Raw genomic sequence first — 18,762 nt, 5'->3', positions numbered from 1 at the left:
TATTTTGCTTTTCTGTAATAACTAATGAAGCTGTGCATCATTTGAAATAATTCTTGCCTTTCTGATTGTCATAAAAATCAGTAATTAATTTGTGCTACCTCAGCACCCATCTTACTTTGGTTAAACCATTTGCTTCAACACTGACCTTTGAACTAGTTAATGAACAGCTTTTCAGCTCTGAGACATAAACTTTCTCAGAGCCCGAACCTGCATCTGTGGCCACCACCCACCCTGCCCATACATCTCACCCAAAGTCCCAGCTGTTCCAAATGATAAGCTCATGATCCCCACTATCTCCAGATCCCTCTCTCTTCACCTTTTTGCATGCATTTCAACTAGTCCTTGACTCCCATGGGAAGTCTACTAACTTCCACCCCTGGACCACAACAAAGGCACATGTCCCATGGGTCCCTCTCACTGCCAGTGTGCTCTCCATGAGCTGATTGAGTCACCAAGGCTGATTATTTTTCCTGTTGTCCCCTCATGGCTCCCCTTTCTCTCTGGGACCTGTGAGTAACTATCATTTCTCATGATTATGGCCTCAGTTTCCCATTGTGTCATGCCTGAACTTCACCTGGACCCAAATTAAAATTCCAACTTAACCAATTTGATACATAGATATATACTTTGGGGATCACCTGTCCAAATTGTCCTCATTTTTATCAGATTATTTGTCTTACTGATGAATTGAAAGAGTTCTTTATAAATTTGTGCTGCAAGTTCTTTATCAGATATGTTTTGCAAATAATTTTGCTTAGTCTAATAATTGACTTTTAACTTTACTAACTGTGCCTCCTAAGGGCAGCTTTAACTTGATTGAGATCCACTAGCCATTTTTTTCATTCTTGAGTGTATGTCCTATCTAAAAAAGTATTTTTTAGAAGAGTCAGGTGAGGATTTCTGTGAATCCACTCCTCCATAAAAGAAATGAAAACTCATACATTTTCAAAATTAACTTTTTCAGAATTCTGGAAATTAACCAAATATTTACATGAAACTGAGGAGCATTTATTTACCAAAAACAAAACTGATGAACCTCCATAAGAACAGCTTGGCTGGTTTTCTCAAAAACAGTCATTGACAATGATTTAACACAACAGCTGCCTAAGGTTATGATACCAATTACAGATAATAAGAACCTGATCAAAATCTTAAAGGGAACATTTGGGGATTAGATATCAGTTGGGAATTTGAAATGTTCCGATATATTCTTGAGGATCTAGAAGGCTGCACAACCTTGTGGCTATGTTCCACAATAACTGTGATTATTTGCTTAATTTAACCTTTAAAACTTACTTAGATCTACCAAATAAGCTTTATCTGTACATTTTTTCTTTCTTCACATTCCAATTTTTGAGGGCTAATTTCATTTTTATTGTGTGATTTTTTTTTTCAGTTTCTTAATGGTGTTTGGGCATGGCACATCCTTTTCTGTTGAAATATATGAACCCATTCTCAGAAAAATATTTTGAAATGTATAAAAAGTATCCCGAGTATCATGCCTGCTATTTGTTAATGGTAGATAACCTCCTTCATTTTATTTTGGATTTTTTTTCACATTTTTGGTGATTATTGATGGTCTGTTTTTTGGGTATTGAGAATCCTACCTACCAATTTGGCTTTTTGTTAGTGCACATAATGGGTGGAATAGTCTCCTGGTATCTGTGTGTCAGCAGCTGGTCTTCTGGATATGAGAATTCCCTGTGTTTCCTGGGATTCCACATGTGGGCTTGCTCCATTTTTTTCCTTCCCATTGACCACACTTACTTTGTGTGTGTGTGGCAAACATTCAGTCATTTGCCCAGTCACAAAAAGACAAAAAGTGCCAACTCTACCAGCCATTTTGATTGCCATTACCCAATTGTTTTCCTCCTAACTTGGCAACCATTATAAGCCTTCAAGATACAAAGGAATAGTAACCTTAAAATGGCCAGTCTTATAGGTTCAGTAATTTAAAATGACTATTTTTTCTTGATTTGATGGTAGTTAATTAGTAGTTTGAGTTTTGTGCTTACCAAGTAGAAAAAAACACATCACTTCATGTAGACAGAAGTTTTAGAAATACAGGCAAACTTCCAAAAGGACACATTTTTAAAAACTTGGCAAATATCATGTAAACCATTATAGAACTTTTATTTTTTTTAATCATTTTTCAGTTCTTGTAATTGTTTTTAGTGAGATTATGAGGGTCAAGTGGATACATGATTTGAATCTCAAATAAAAGCTTCAGACGTTGTTAATGAAGATTTCATAAAATCTAAAATAAAATGATGCTTGTTTTGTTTAATGGTTGAGTTAATAATTTTCTAAGGGAACAGAGACCAATGCTGGCACTAGGTGCTTCATTTACAGATTTTTGATTAGTCTATTGCAAATGTTTTTTAACAATAACACAAAGCTTTAGTACTATAGCTTTAAAATGAGAGTTGATTAACACACTTAACTCACAGTGTGGTAACTAGGAATGTGAATTTTCATTGCAAAGTTTCTATAAATTGACAAAATCAGTCAGTAAGAGCTAGTAAAAATGGAGCTCTGTTTCTTGCTCTCAGCTCAGATAACTAGCTTTGTATAGACAAGACAAAAACATATTGTAGATTGAGAATCTGCTAGGTGTGAAGAAAGAGAAAGAAGTGTGACACCAGTAGTAAATATAAACCTCTATTCTTATAGGAAACAAGTTTCAACTTGCAGCATTCCTGATTGGATTGTTCTGGTTTTTGAGCATGTCACAAATCTTGTCCCAGTGTCTGCCACAGTCAACTTTGTTCAATTTATGGTGTTGAACGTGTGGTTGATCTTGGGTATGTAATTACATAATAAGTAGCAATTAGAGTTCTCATATTTACAGTTTTCAATGGCATAAAGAAATAACATTTCTACACAAATTCACTTTTAAAACAAGCATAAAAAAGATAGAAAGCAATGACATTTTGTTTCTGCCATGTTCATTTCTAAGCAAAGAGCTGACTTGATTCTTGCTGCTCTGAGCTATAATAATGCCAGGCAACATTACACATTCTTAATCTGGTCTCAGCATTTAGAGAATCAAGTTGCTCTCTAATATCAGAGTTATTCCCCCCCCCCTTTTTTTAAGAAAAAAACATTGAAATTTATCTTCACTTTATAATCTTACCTCAGATCCTTTAGCTTTAATTGTTCTTATAATCATCAATCTCTAGTGCAGATTCCCATGGTGATTAATATTGAAAGTATCTGTAAGCAATAGAGAATTCCACTTAGAGGTAAAATCTTTACATACACTTGACACACACATGCACACACACATGCACAAGTACAAGCACATATCCACACACACAAGGCTGCACTAAAGGTATCAGGCAGACGTGGGGTATTATCTGAGGGTGCAGCTGGGAAAGGACCTTCTCCTAGACTTAATTATGTGATTGCTGGAGGGATTAATTTTATTTCAGGGTGTGGGACTGAGGACCTCGGCTCCTATCTGACTCTTGGTGGAGACCATCTGCAATTTCTTGTCACACCTTCGGAGTAAAGTAGGGAAAAAACTCTGAATATCGTGCAAGAAAGTATCGGAGCCTCTGAGAAGTGGACAAAAGTTTTCTTGCCACAGCACACTCAGGCCTGTCCAAAGCCTGAGCCCCAAATATCCTTTCTTTCCAGATTATAGGCTAGAAAGCAAGGCAGGAGTTACTATGGGAATGGGCGGTAAATACTGGAAAAGTACAGAAACAGAACTTGCAGGGCGGGATTTATTATCTGGGCTTTAGCTTATTTCTTTTATCTGAAATGTAGGCAGCCCTGGACATGACTAGGAACAGGCATGCAGACGGCAGTAAAAAATCCTGTTTTACCTCCTTCGAGAAAGCATGCATGTTACATACATTTGAGAGTACATAAATTCATAGAGTGATACGCATAAATACACTGAGCAATATACATAAATCCATAAAGTGAAACACATAAATTCATAAAGTTATAAAGCAATAATACTGAAGTTAATTAAACTTATGAACTACCTCAACAGTATGACATGCTTTACCAAAGCCAGCAAATGAGAGAGTCTGCTAGCAAGATGGAAGCTATAGTCTTATGTAACAAAATCATAGGACTGACAGCCCATTACCTTTAATGTATTCTATTGGGTAGAAAGATTCACCAGTCCATCCTATAATCAAGGGTAGAAGATTACAGAAGGGCATAAATACATGGAGGTGAGGAACACTGAGGTTATTTTTTTGTCTGTTCACCACAAAAGGAAAATTTGAGTAATATAAAGCTTGACAAGGATTCAGATAGCCAAATAGGAAAAATTTACAATCAGTTTCAGATTACATGCAAAGTTTAAAGAATAAATGTTTGGCAATGAAACCTCCTACTTTCAAAAATCACATTGAAAATATACATTCACAGCTTCCAGTTGACCAAAATGGTGTAAGACATTCCAGGGTGCCTTTCCCAAACAGAATCTTTGAATAGTTAGCAAAAAAACAGGCAGAAATATCTTCAGAACTCTGGAAAACAGTTAATGTATTACAGTAACTGGGTAAGAAATCAAGAATAAAAAGGATCCAAATTTAAAATGTTAGGAACAGTAGGAGAAGCTCACGGTACACTTTTTGTTCCCTTCTTCAGCCCCTCCTCAATGTGGTGTAGAGTTAGGCTGTATTTCCATTGTGGATCCTTGGCTCTGTTCCAGAAGGAGCAAAATAACCCATTGTGTGCTGGGGTGCCCATACATTAGTGGCAACCTATCAGGTGACAGCTTAAAAGACTGAGCTCGAGAACTCCCCTCAGGGTCTCCCTACCAGACCATGTCCAGGCAGAAGAGCTTTGCAGACAGCTAAAGAAGTATAAGGAACAGTAAGGTCAGGGCTGCCTGGGTCAAGGATTACCTGCTTTAAGTCATGCATTAGGGCACCTAGGAAAGGAAGAAAGACTGTTTTCTATAGAACAGAGGGGAATTAAAATCCACATAAATGGAATCCCTCAAGCCATGAGCAAGAGCAAGCTGAGAAAAGATGAAAGGACCCTGAACTTAACATTCACCTCAGGTTGATTTTTATAGGAGAGCCCCAGAAACCCATAAGGAAGAAGACACCAGCCAACCCAGAGCCAATTTGTAAAGATTATAAAAGATGTTTCTTGTTTTTGTCCATTGGTTGTTTTGTGTGTGTGTGTATGTGTGGTTTGTATGCGGTATGGTAGAGGTCATATTTTCTTCTTTTTCAGTGTGGCTATCCCATTATTACAGCACCATTTGTTGAATCTTTTGTTTTTGGGGGGAAGTCATGCGCCAGGAATCGAACCCTGGTGTCCCTCATGGCAGGTGAGGATTCTACCACTGAACTACCTTTGCACCCTGGTTGGTTTGTTTTTGTTTGCTCCTGGCACTGAGGAAAGCTCTGTTATATCACTATTCAGATACAAACTTGAAGACCAGGGAGCTCAGTGGCTAACTCCAATAATTAATACTTTAAAATATTAATAAGTACAATGTGCAAAAAAGATTATGACAAACAAAGAAACAGGAAATCATGGTCCATCCAAAGAAAAAAGGTAAAAATCCAGCAAATATCAACAAAGAAAACTATGCTTTGAACACATTGGGCAGTGACTTTAAGAAATGATCTTCAATATGCTCAAGGAGATAAAGGAAAATACAGAGAAAGAAGTAATGCATAGCAGCAAAACAATTAAGGAACAATATGAGAATCTCAATAAAGAGGCAGAAATTTCAAAAAGGAAATGAATAGAAATACTGGAGTTGAAGACCACAATATGTGAAATTCAAAACTCCCAAGTTAGTTTTAACAGCAGATTAGAGCTGACAGAAGAAAGAATCAGTAAATTAAAAAATAAAAAGTAGAAATGATTAAGAAAGAGAAAAAAAGGGAAAAGAATGAAAAAAGTAAACAGAGTCCTTCTCTCTGTAAAAGTGTATGTGTGTATATAAATATATATATATATACATATAAACATATTTTTACATATACACCCATAAATATATATACACACACATGCACAAATACTGTATGCACCAAATGGCAGGGACTCAAAACGTAGGAAGCAAACATTAAATGCAAAATACTATTGGATGACTCTACATTAATAGAAAACAGACTTCAGTGTAAAACATTAATGGATAGAAAATCTAGGCAGAAGTTCAACAACGAAATAAGATTGAACAATACTATAAATCAATTAGACTTCACAGGCATATAGAGAATATTTCATCTAACAGCCCCTGAATCCATATTTTCCTCCAGTGCACTTCATCATTCTCTGTTACATACCATATGATATGTCACAAAAAGAGTCTTAATAAATTAAAAAATATTGAAATCATATAATGTATCCTCTCAGAACACAATGAAATGAGGCTAGAAAACAATAACAGAGGGAAAAATGGAAGTTCGGAAATACGTAGAAATTGAACACACACTATTTAACAACCAGTAGGTAAAAGTAGATAAAAGAAGGAAAATTAAGAAATATCTTGAGACAAATGAAAATGAAAGCAGAACATATGGAACCTTATGAGATGCAGCAAAAGTAGTGCCAAGAGGGAAATTTATAGCTCTGAATGCTTATATTTAAAAAAAGATGGGTGAACAGGTGATTCAATGGTAGAATGCTTGCCTTCCATGCAGAAGACCTGGGTTTAATTGCCAGACCATGCACACTGCACCCCCCCCCTCCCAAAAAAGGAGGAAAGGTCTGAATTCAGAGAATTAACTTCATTCCTAAAGTATTTTGGAAAAGAAGAGTAAACTAAAACTACTATTGCAGAAGGAGAGAAAAAATAAAGATTATAGCAGAGAAAAATGAAATGAAGAATTTAAAAATAGAGAAAAAACAAAACTGAAATTAATTCTTAGAAAAGAGCAATCATATTGACAAACTTTTGTCTAGAAAGAAAAAAGAGAGAAGACAAAAATAAATAAAATAAAAAATGAAAGGAAAAACATTACTGTTAACATCACAGAAATGAAATTGATTGAAGAGGATACTATGAACAATTATAATCCAACAAATTAGATAACCCACACGAAAGACAAATTCTGATAAATATGCAAACTACCTACACTGACTCAAGAAGAAATAGAAGATCTCAACAGATCAATAACCAGGAAAGAGACTGACTTAGCGATCAAAAAGTTTCCAGCAAATAAAAGTCCAGGGTCAGATGGCTAAAATGGTGAACATTACCAAACTTTGCAAAATGAATTAACACTAATCCTGTTCAAACTCTTCCAAAAATTTGAAGATGAGGAAACAGTTCCTAACTCGTTTAATGAGGCCAGCATCACCCTAATACCAAAGTCTGTTAAAGACATCACAAGAAAAGGAAATTACAAGATATACCTTATGAATATAAATGCAAAAATAATAAAAAATATTAGCAGACAAAATCAGAAACATATTAAAAGAATTATACACCATGACCATGCGAAGTTTACCCCAGGTATGCAAGAATTGCTCAACATAAGAAAATCAGTTAATATAATATACAAAATTAACAGAATGAAGGGAAGAAAAACACATAATCTTCTTAAACGATTAAAAAAAGGCAGTGGCAGAGTTCTCTCCTGCCAAGCCAGAGACCCGGGTTTGATTCCCGGTGTGTGCCCATGTAAAAAGAAAAAGGAAAAAGTCCAACCTTTGCTTGATTACCAAAAAACAAAAAAAACACACTTGGAAAACTAGTATCAGAAGGAATCTTCCTCAACATAATAAAAAACATATATGAAAAAGCCACAGTTAATATCATACTTGATGGTGAAAGACTGAAATTATTCCTTCTAAAATTAGAAACAGGACAAAGATGCCCACTGTCCCGGGTGTTATTCATCATTGTACTGAAAGTGAAGCCAGGGCAATTAGGCAAATAAAAGAAATAAACTGACTCAAAATTGGAAAGGAAAAAGTCAAATTTTCCCATTATCAGATGACTGATACTACATACAGAAAATCCTGCAAAATGCGCATTAAAGCTCCTGCAACTAATAAACAAAATCAGCAAATTACCAGGTTATACAATCAATACATAAAAGTAAGTGGTGTTTCTATATAAGCTACTAAAAAAATCAAATACCTAGGAATAAACTCAACCAAGTGTGTAAAAGGCCTGTATAGGGAAAACTACAGAATAGTGCTAAAAGAAATCAAAGAAGACCTAAATAAATGGAAAGATATTCATTTTCATGAATTGGAAGACAATATTTTCAAGGCATCAGTTTTAACCAAAGTGATTTACAGATTCAACTCAATCTCCATAAAATTTTCAACAACCTTTTCAGAAATAGAAAAGACAAATATCAAATTTACATAAACAATAAAGAATCTCAAATAGTCTAAAACACCTTGAAAAAGAAGAAGAGTCAGAGAACTCACACTCCCTGATTTTAAAATGTTTTAAAAGTCACAGTAATCAAAACAGTATGAAACTGGTATAAGGACAGACATATAGATCAACAAAATTGAATTGAGATTTCAGATGTCAACCCTCACTTTTATGGCCAACTGATTTTAGAGAAGGTGACAAAGAGTATGCAATTGGGAAAGAATAATCTTTTCAACAAATGATACTGTGAAACCTGGATATTCTTAAGTAAAAGAATGAAAGTAGACCCTTACCTCACACCATATTCAAAAATCAACTTAACATGGGTCAAAGACTTAAATATAGTAACTGAGTCTATAAAACTCCTAGAGGATAATATAGGAAAGTATCTTCAGAACTTTGTGTTAGTCAATGATTTCTCATACTTTTCACCAAAAGCACTAGTGACAAAAAAAACTCAAGTAAAATAAAGTCCAGGACAATTTTTTTAAATATTCATTAAAGGGCTTCATCATTAGAGTAAAAAGATAACCTACCTGAGAATAACATCACCAGCATGGCCATGGAAGTCATACTGATAAAAACCTCCCTAGAGATTCAATGAATAAAAGGACATACCTCACTTGCCTAGGATTCTGGAAGTTGGGAGAGACTGGAGAGGACTCCACTAATGTTAGATGGTAAAAAAAGGAAAATATCAGGAGGAAACATCTGCCCCAAATCTGCCAGTCAACTCCCTCTCCCTCACTCAGTTCCACACACCTTGGTTAGTTCCTCAGAAACAGCCTGGATGAGGTCCCACATCCCAACAGGAGCAGCAGTGATAGAACCTCCACAAACATCCGGGCACAGGGATCAAAGTACACAGAGACTCGGGGCAGAACAGAAGCCACTAGGGAGTGTTGCATTAAAAAGGTACCTAGGAATGGGTATAGGAAGAGAGAGACCACAGGAAAACTGTGGCTGAAATGTGCTGTGCTCATTCAACACAGTTTCTGTTGACTGGACCAACCCAGTGAAATGATTTTTCTGGAGGGACCCACCTTTCTGGATTGACCGTCTCTGGCTTCCTGAGGCAGGATACCCTATTTATATGGTCCCCTACAGGGGAATAACAGAGAGGCAGAAAAGTTTCACAGAAAAAAAAGGGGGAGGGTTGGGTTAAAATGAACTGCTTTAAGACAGGAGGTTTCAGAACTAATAAGAGTAATTAAGTCAGGGAACTAAGTGAGGGGTAGAATTTCAAAAATTATAGGAACTGGGGAGAAAATTCTGTACACAAACAAAGAGAACAAATCAAGATTACCAGAGAAGGAACAGAGGAAAAGAAAGTTTCTTCTGCAGGTGAAGCAATTACAAAAAATGTACTATCTTAAATATATACTATATATCCAAGGCATAAATCAGATGAAGAACTGAGAAAAATCAGAACAGTTAAATATGGGCTATTCTTCTTTAATGTAATTTTATTGAATCCTATAATTTACCTAAATTATATAGTGTCCCACAGTATCATCAAATAGTTGTGCATTCATTATCACAATCAACTTTAGAAGCTTTTCACTACTCTAAAAAAAGAAATAAAATAAAACCCAAAACATTCCATACCCTTCATCCTCCCCTATTATTTTTTAAGAGTTTTATTTATACACCATACAATCCATCCTAAGTGTACAATCAATGGCTCTTGGCATAATCACATAGTTACGCATTCACCACTACTGTTAATATGAGGATATTCTCATTTTTTCCAAAGAAAAAAATCTCATACCCCTTATATCTCCCTATCACTAACTTTTAGCATTGGTATAGAGCCTTTTTTACAAATACTGCACAAATATTACAATGAATGTACTGCTAGCTATAGAACTTAGTTTGTATTATCTGATTTTTTTAATATGTTGGAAAAATATTCTTATTCTAGCACCCTATTATTAACACCCTGTAATAGTGATGCACATTTGTTCTAGTTCATGTAAGAATTTCATATATTTAAACAATTAAACAGCATCATTGTCCAGTTCAGATTTTGCTAAGTTCCACTATCCCAGTCTTCATCCTCTAGCTTTCCTTCTTTTGACTCTAGCATTTCTCTTTCAATCATGCTCATAATCAGTTCTATTAATTACACTTACATTGTGTGTTACCCTCACACAGTACTGTGCTATCCATTACTGAACCTTTACAATTAACTTTATTGAAAATTCTGTACTTCTTAAGCATTGGTTGCCCAATCTCTGCCGTTTTTTTTTGATCTCCTGATAACCAGTGCTAATTTAGTTCTCAGAGTTTGCTCATTATAGTTAGTGAATATTAGTGAGACCATACAGTGTTTGTCCTTATGCTTCTGACTTATTTTACTCAACATAATGTCCTCGAGTTTCTTCTACATTGTTGCATGCATCATGAATTTATTCTTATAGCTGCCTAATATTCCATTGTATGTATATACCACAATCTTTTTTTTTTTTATCCAGTTGTCTGTTGTTGGACATTTGGGCTGCTGCCATCTATTGGAAATTGTGAATATTATCATTTTAAACATCAGTGTGCAAATGTCTGTTCATGTACTTGCTTTCAGTTCTTTTGAGTAGATACCTAGTAATGGGATTGCTGCATCATATGGCAATTCTATAGCTTCCTGAGGAGCCAACAAACTGCCTTACATAGAGGTTACACCACTCTACATTACCACCAACAGTGAATAAGTACACCTATTTCTCCACATCTTCTTCAGCACTTGTAGACTTTTCTCTCATTCTTTTCTTTCTTTCTTCCTTCCTTCCTTTCTAGCTCTCTCTCTTTCTTCTTTCCTTCCTTCCTTCCTTTCTTTCTTTCAATAATGATCACTCTAGTAGATGTAAGATGGTATCTCACTGTGGTTCTGATTTGCATTTGCCTGATAATGACCATCTTTTCGTATGCTTTTGAGCCCTTTATATTTCCTCTTTGGAAAACTCTATCCATGTCCTTTGCGCACTTTTATTGGGTAGTTTGTCTTTTTGTTGTTGAGTTGTATGATCTCTTTTATATTTGGGATAATAAGTCCTTATCAGATATGGTTTCTGAATATTGTCTTCCATTGAATAGGGTGCATTTTTACTTTTTTAACAAAGTCCATTGGGCACAAAATATTCAATTTTGAGGCGAACCTATTTTCCCATTTATCTCTTCTTTCATTGCTTGCACTTTGGGCGTAAGGTCTAGGAAACCACCAGCTATCACAAGATCTTTAAGATACTTCACTGTATTTTTCTTCTAAGAATTTTATGGTCTTAGCTCTAATGTTTAGGTTTTTGAGCCATTTTGAGTAAAGTTTTGGATACCATGTGATATGGATAACCAGTTCTCCAAGCACTATTTGTTGAAGATGCTGTTTTGTTCCAGTTGAATGGACTTGGCTGCCTTGAAAAAGTCAATTGTTCATAGGTGAAAGGATCTATTTCTGAATTCTGTTTGATTCCATTGGTTAATATATCTACCTTTATGCCAGTATAATGCTGTTTTGACCACTGTAGCTTTGTAATGTGCTTCAAAGTAAGGTACTGTGAGAACTCAAACTTCTTTTTTCTCTCTCAAGATGCTTTTAGCTATTCAGGGCCCCATGCACTGCCAAATAAATTTGATAATTGGCTTTACCATTGTAGCAACAAAGCTTTTGGGGTTTTGATTTGTATTGTAATGAATCTATAAATCATTTTCGGTAGAATTGACATCTTAACTGTATTTAGTCTTCCAATCCATGTACATGGTATGTCCTTCCATTTCATTAGGTCTTTCTTGATTTCTTTTAGCAATTTCTTGTAATTTTCCTTGTGTAGGTCTTTTATGTTTTTGTTTAATTTATTCCTAGATATTTGATTCTTTTGGTTGCCATTGTAAGTGGATTTTTTTCTTTATTTTCTTCCTCAGGTTGTTCATTACTAGTGTATAGAAATATTACTGACTTTTGCCTGGAGATCTTGTATCCTGCCACATTGTTAAACTTGTTTATTAGCTCTAGTAGCATTGTTGTAGGTATTTTAGGACTTTCCACATATAAGATCATATCATCTACAAACAGTGAAATTTTACTTCTTCCTTTCCAAATTGGATGCCTTTTATTTCTTTTTCTTGCCTAATTGTCTAGCTAGAAATTCCTACACAATATTGAATAAAAATGGTGACAGTGGGCATCCTTGTTTTTTGTTCCAGATCTTAGAAGGAAAGCTTTCAGTCTTTCACCATTGAGTATGATGTTAGCTGTGCATTTTTCATATATGCTGTTTATCACATTGAAAAAGTTTCCTTTTATTCCTATATTTCAAATTGTTTTTATTAAGAAAGGATGCTGAATTTTATCAAATACCTTTTTTTTTTGCATCAATCAAGACAATTATGCAGAGTTTTCTCCTTCAATTTGTGGATATAGTATAATATAGTAATTGATTTTCTTTTTTTGAATTCTGAATATCTGGAATAAATCCACCTGGGGCATGGTGTATAATTACTTTAATGTGCTACTGGATTCAATTTGCATGCATTTTGTTGAGAATTTTCACATCTATGTTCATTAAAGAGATTTATCTTTAATTTTCCATTCTTGTATTGGCTTTGGTATTAGGGTGACGTTGGCTTCATAGAATGAGTTAGGTGGCTTTCCTTCCTCTTCAATTTTTTTGAATAGTTTGAGTTGGATTGGTACCAATTTTTCCTGGAATGCTTGTAGACTTCACATGTAAAACCATCTGGTCTCAGACCTTTCTTTCTTAGGAGGTTTTTCATGGTTGATTCAATCTCTACTTGTGATTGGTTTGCTGAGGTCATCCATTTCTTCTCAAGTCAGTGTAGATTGTTCATGAGTTTCTAGGAAGTTGTCCACTTTACCTAACTTCAGTTAAATAGAAAAATTGTCCATTTTGTTGGCATACAGTTGCTCTAAGTATCCTTTCATTAACTGTTTTATTTCTGCAGGGTCAGAAGTAAAGTCCCTCCATTTATTCCTAATTTTATTTGTTTGCTTCCTCTCCCTGTTTTTCTTTGGCAGTCTAGCTAAAGGTCTATCAATTCTATTGATTGTCTCAATTATTAAAATTGGTTTTGTTGAAATAATTGCTCAAATTATTTTCTGAGTTTGCTTTATTTCCACATTATATGTGCTGGCATTAGAAATAAAAATGTAAACACTGCCTCTAATGAGTTAGTGATCCTATATAGACCCCATCATTACCACAGTTATCCTTAAACCCTAACACCTTGAGAAAGAGCAACAAGCTGATTATATTTTTAATGTTAGAAACACATGGGCTTCCTTTGCCTGTTAGAGATTTTTAATTAGGTGTTGGTGCAAAAGATTATCCAGTTTTAATATCCAGCTAGGAAAAAAATTGACCCTAGCTTAAAAAATATTTCTGCTACCCAGTATCCTTAGCTAAGAGACCAGAAAGCCCAGTAAGTGGTGGGCGGGTGATGAAGGCAACCTAGGACAGTGATGATTTAGTACTGCCTATGATTTGTAATTATGGATAAAAGTGCAGTGATAATTTAATCTATCAGCAGTAGAAATTTATTTGAGGGGCAGCAAAGAGGAACCAGTTAAATTTCCTTCACAATGGTATGATTTTGAAATTGTCTTTGCTCATAAATGTGTCTTTTGGTGTGGACTATTCACTAACATAGGAAATATTACATAGAATGGAGATGAGGAACCAGACTCAACACTACAATTTCCTTAATGCAATCTTGAGAAAGTTATATTCGCTGTGTGATCCTGAAATTTCTCACTTGTAATTAAAGGTCTTGACCCTTTCCACAAATCCCAAGTAACTTCCTAAGACACTTAGAATAAACTCCTTGAACTACAAGACCTACATAATCCAGCCCCAATTTCCTCCTCTAATTTTGTTTCCTCCTTACTTACTACACTCTAGCCATGCTAGCCTTCTTTCTTTTCTTCCTAATACCAATTTTTTTCCCAGTTTAGGGCCTTTGAACTTGCTCTTTCTTCGGCTTACATAATTTACTCACAATATCTTCCCAGCGTTGGCCCAGTCTTGTCATTTGGATCTCAGGTGAAATGGTATCTCCTCAAAGAGTTTTTTCTTTACATCCCTTTCTAAAGTAGTCTTCAGCTCACCACTCACTATCATATCAATATCCTGTTCTATTTTCTTCACACTCTATCAACAGGTCACCATACTTCCTGGTTTTCCCATGACAATTAACTATTAATAAGGTCCCCATTTGACTGTCAAGAGTGTTTTAGTTTAGCTAATAAATATCATGGTCATTCCACTTATTGCCATTTATATTTCCTTGCTATTTATTTCTCACCCATTTGTAATCTATAATGCAAGCTCCCAGAAATTTGGAATCTTAAGTCCAACTAAAGTTCCATGAAGTTTCCCTGGAACCAACAGAAATGCCTGGCACATTAAAAATATCTATTGAATCCAAAATATGCATTTAGGTTGTATATTGAACAGTATTCACATATTTTTCATTCATATAAATAAGACTGTAATACATATGTCTTACATTGCTAACATATGGTTATGGTTTTCTTTAAATTCCAAATTGCTTCTTAAAATACATTTTTAAAACAAGAATAAAGAGATTGAAAGAAATGATATTCACAAGAAGACAATTATGATCAGTATAGTTTTAGCTTTGGTATTTTATTACTAAACAGTTATTTGAGAATTGTTCATCCACTTTATATTTAAAGTGGTAAATTGTTAAAAGTACAGTGGGGCTTTTTTAGTACGAGTCTTCAATATAAGGTAGAAGAAAGTAAAATGTCATGCAGAAAAATCTCGTGTTTAGAGAAGAAAGTGATGTGCTTTTTTTGTCCTATTCCTTAAAAATAGGACATCGATAAAAATAAATCAATATGTAGAAATGGAATTTTTTCCATGTGCAGTGGAACTGTATGAGTTGAGTTTGTAAAATAGCCTGTGGAAATGAATAATAGATTTAGGTTCAGTGTTATGTCTGTGCATTGTCATATAGTGCAGCTCCTTTAGCATAACACTAGCTATTGAAAGATCCTAAATTATTGTCTTCTTTCATTGAAACGATCCCAAATCTCATGTTGCCACTTTTCCCATAAGAATCTGTTTTATTTCTTTCTAGTGGAGTGACACTCAATTCAGTCAAAAGGAAGTATTAATGTAAGGTATGAAAGATATTCTCTCTGCTTAATATAACTATATATATAACTATATATATATATATATATATAGTTATGTTGTATATATTTATATATGAAGATATGTCATATATACATGTAAAAAACAACTCTGTTTTAAAATAGGAATATGTGACAGAATACAGAAGATTGAACATTATTTTTAACAATGTTATATGGTGCAATTTGAGATGCATTAGAGTTTTTCTGTCTTTTTGAATTATATCTGCTATGGTTGCCCTGTTAAATTGAGTTTTTTATTATACGTCTTATTGAAATATTTGCCCTTGTCATCAACTTTCCTACTTCAATTCTTTCTCTTAGTGTAACAACTCACATAAAAGGAGAAAAAAAAATGAGATTGTTACATTCAAAATTGTTATTTTGGCATAAAGTCATAAATTTTATAATTTTTCTGAAATATTTTCTGGTTCAGGGCCTGGCTTCTTGAGTGCTAATATTCTCTTCTTCAGTCTTTTTTCTACACAGATTTGGGTTAAAAATAATACACAAGTTCTATAGCTAGAGTTTGACTTTTTTACTAGATGATTAATCTGGTATTGCTCAGGGATGCATGGTATATATCTGACATAGTAATCAATATTAAAACTATGATCATGTTTATTTTAGGAATATAGTCAGAAATGTATTTTCCACTGAAAAAAATAGTTTGCCTCTATAGATAGAAATGGAGGGCTACTGACACGTTGTAACTGAAGAGATAGGATTAACCAGCACAGTAAGTGCAAATTATGGGACATTGGAGTGGTACCAGCATCTATAGGATACTGAAATTAGACTTGAGATCTCTAATAAATAATAAACAAGGTAATCTCATGCAAATCTAAAGAAACGCAACCAAAAAGTAAATTTAATAACAGAGAAATTTATAGCATAAAAATGAAGTAATATTTTAAGAAAAATTCTCAAAACTTACTCACTGAATCACATCAATCATGTAACAAATATGAAGAAACTTAAGAAGCTACGAAATGTCTATTATTTTTCTCACTCAAGTAAAAAATAGGGATCATTTTAAGTTGAAAAGGTTGTTATAATAACAAATGAAATCACAGATAAAAAAAAGAGAAGGGGAATTAAATCGTGTTTAAGTAGCAAAGAGAAACTTCTCTAAGCTAGATGCAATTCTAGTGTTAGCAGAATTCGCAATTATTCAAGGATGGAATAGAATGCCTAACAAGTCTTACACACAAGACCTCCCATTCAATTATCTGAACGTAAACTGGAGAAGATCACACATGAATTTTTGATAATCTTCACAAAGATAGGGTTTACACAGGAAAAGAGTTGGGGAGTGGACAAGGCAAAGATATAAGGAGCTCTTTAAAATTCAGAAGAGTAACAGTGAGAATATTTAGTAAATTCATAGGAAACCAAAGCTAATATTTCCAATATAAGTTATTGTAAAACAATTGCAGGTTTTACATTTTACAGATTTTACATGAAAGCATTTTTTCAAAAAAAAAATCAATGAAAAGTTACTCCTAGCTTTATCATTTCAAACTGTCAGATCCAGAGTCCCTTTCCTTAGGAATGTTGCTAAGAATATGACACCCACCTAGAGCGCAAAATCGGAGAAACTACAAAATCACTTATGAGCTCTTTTCCATGGGTCTCCACTAACAAGAAACATCGAGGGCAGGTTTGAAGATATGAGAAATTCTGGTGGGCAAGAATCACATGTAAGAGGTAATTAGCAGCGATGAATGCAGGGAAGCAGGAATGAAAGGTTGTTTGTGCTCCAACTCTTCTTTCCTATAGAACAGAAGACTTAAAATTCTGGGGGAGGGACAACAAACCCTATTCCTCCCAGGGAACAAGGAAAGTCCCTTTGTAGCTAAGTCACCTCAAAATTTGAACATCAATCAACGTAATTGATTGTATCAGCACTAAACAACAAATACCATATGGTCTTCATAATTTTGACAAAATTCAACATGCATTCATGATTAAAGCTCTCAGAGGATTCAGATTAAAGCAAAAGGTCTTCATCCAGATAAAGGGTATCTACAAGAAAATTACAAAATTGTAGTACGATGCTAAACTACTGTAGAAAAACATCAACGCATGTCTGCTAAGATAAAACAAACAAACAAACAAAAAAACAAAACCAAAGTCCTAATCAACAACAAAAGGCAAGAAAAATAAATAAAAGATATACAAGTTGGAAAGATTAAAAAGCCAAGCCTGTCTTTATTTACAACTTGCATCATTTCTCATTTGGAAAATCCAAAAGAGCCTGCACAAAAGTAACTAGAGCAAATTTGTGAGGAAAACAAAGGCAGACCTCACAAGGTTAATATAAACATTAGATATGAAACCCTTGGGGATAAATTTAACAATATATGGCCCATATTTGCATGCTGAAAATATGAAAAAGTAATGAAAAAATCAGATCTAAATAAATAGACAAATATACAATATCTATGTACCAGAAGTCTTAATATCATATAAGATATATCTTCTCCCCGAATTTATCTATAGATTCAAAACCACATCAATCAAAATTCCTCTAATTTTTTAATAGATATCAACAAGTTATTTCTAAAATATAGATTAGGCAAGACAATTTTTAAAAAAGAAAAAAGATGGAGGATTTATATTATCCAATTTCAAGAGTTTCCACAAAGCTGCAATAATCAAGACACTGTAATATTGGTGAAAGTATCAAAGGAAAAGAACAAAGTCCAGAACAGAAATAGTCTTACAAAAATATCATCCATTGATTTTTGGTAAAGGTTCCAAGATATTTCAATGGAGAAAATGTGGTCTCTAAAGCAAATGACAGTGAAATAATTGGATAGCCATATGCAAAATAAGAGCATTAACTTGTATATCAAACTATATGTCTAAACTAGAAATAGATAATGGATCTAAATGTAAACCTTAAAATTATAAAATTTCTAGAAGAAATCAGAGAAAAATAGTTTTTTGAACTTGGGTTAGGCAAAATTTTCTTATCTGGAGCAGAATGCAGAAAGTTTTATGTAATTGACTTCATTAAAATTAAAATATTAAGCCTTTCTAAAGACAATGTTATGGAAATGAAATACAAGCAAGATATGGGGAGGAAATATCTGTGAAACACATAGTTGATAAAGATCTTGTATGATGATTGTACAGAGCTCTTTCATAACTCAATAGTAAGAAAGCAAGCATTCAATTTAAAAATCAGCAAAACTTCATCAAAGAAGATCATAGATAAGAAATAAGCACATGACTAGATGCTCAACATCAGTAGGGAAAT

At 34.1% G+C, this 18,762-nt stretch overlaps 1 long non-coding RNA gene across 1 annotated transcript in view; it reads right to left on the bottom strand.

The window, feature by feature from the left end:
* LOC143677243 (uncharacterized) overlaps window positions 1–18,762 on the bottom strand; it is a 250,762-nt gene that overhangs the window by 94,765 nt on the left and 137,235 nt on the right. Inside the window, exon 4 of the long non-coding RNA XR_013172470.1 lies at window positions 3,137–3,216. This is a non-coding gene — a long non-coding RNA (uncharacterized LOC143677243). The remainder of the gene's footprint in view (window positions 1–3,136; window positions 3,217–18,762) is intronic.

Source organism: Tamandua tetradactyla, chromosome 3 (assembly GCF_023851605.1).
Source record: "Tamandua tetradactyla isolate mTamTet1 chromosome 3, mTamTet1.pri, whole genome shotgun sequence".
NCBI classification, from domain to species: Eukaryota; Metazoa; Chordata; class Mammalia; order Pilosa; family Myrmecophagidae; genus Tamandua; species Tamandua tetradactyla.
The sequence above is the reverse complement of the archived record's forward strand: the minus strand, read 5'-3'. Positions and strand labels throughout refer to the sequence as shown.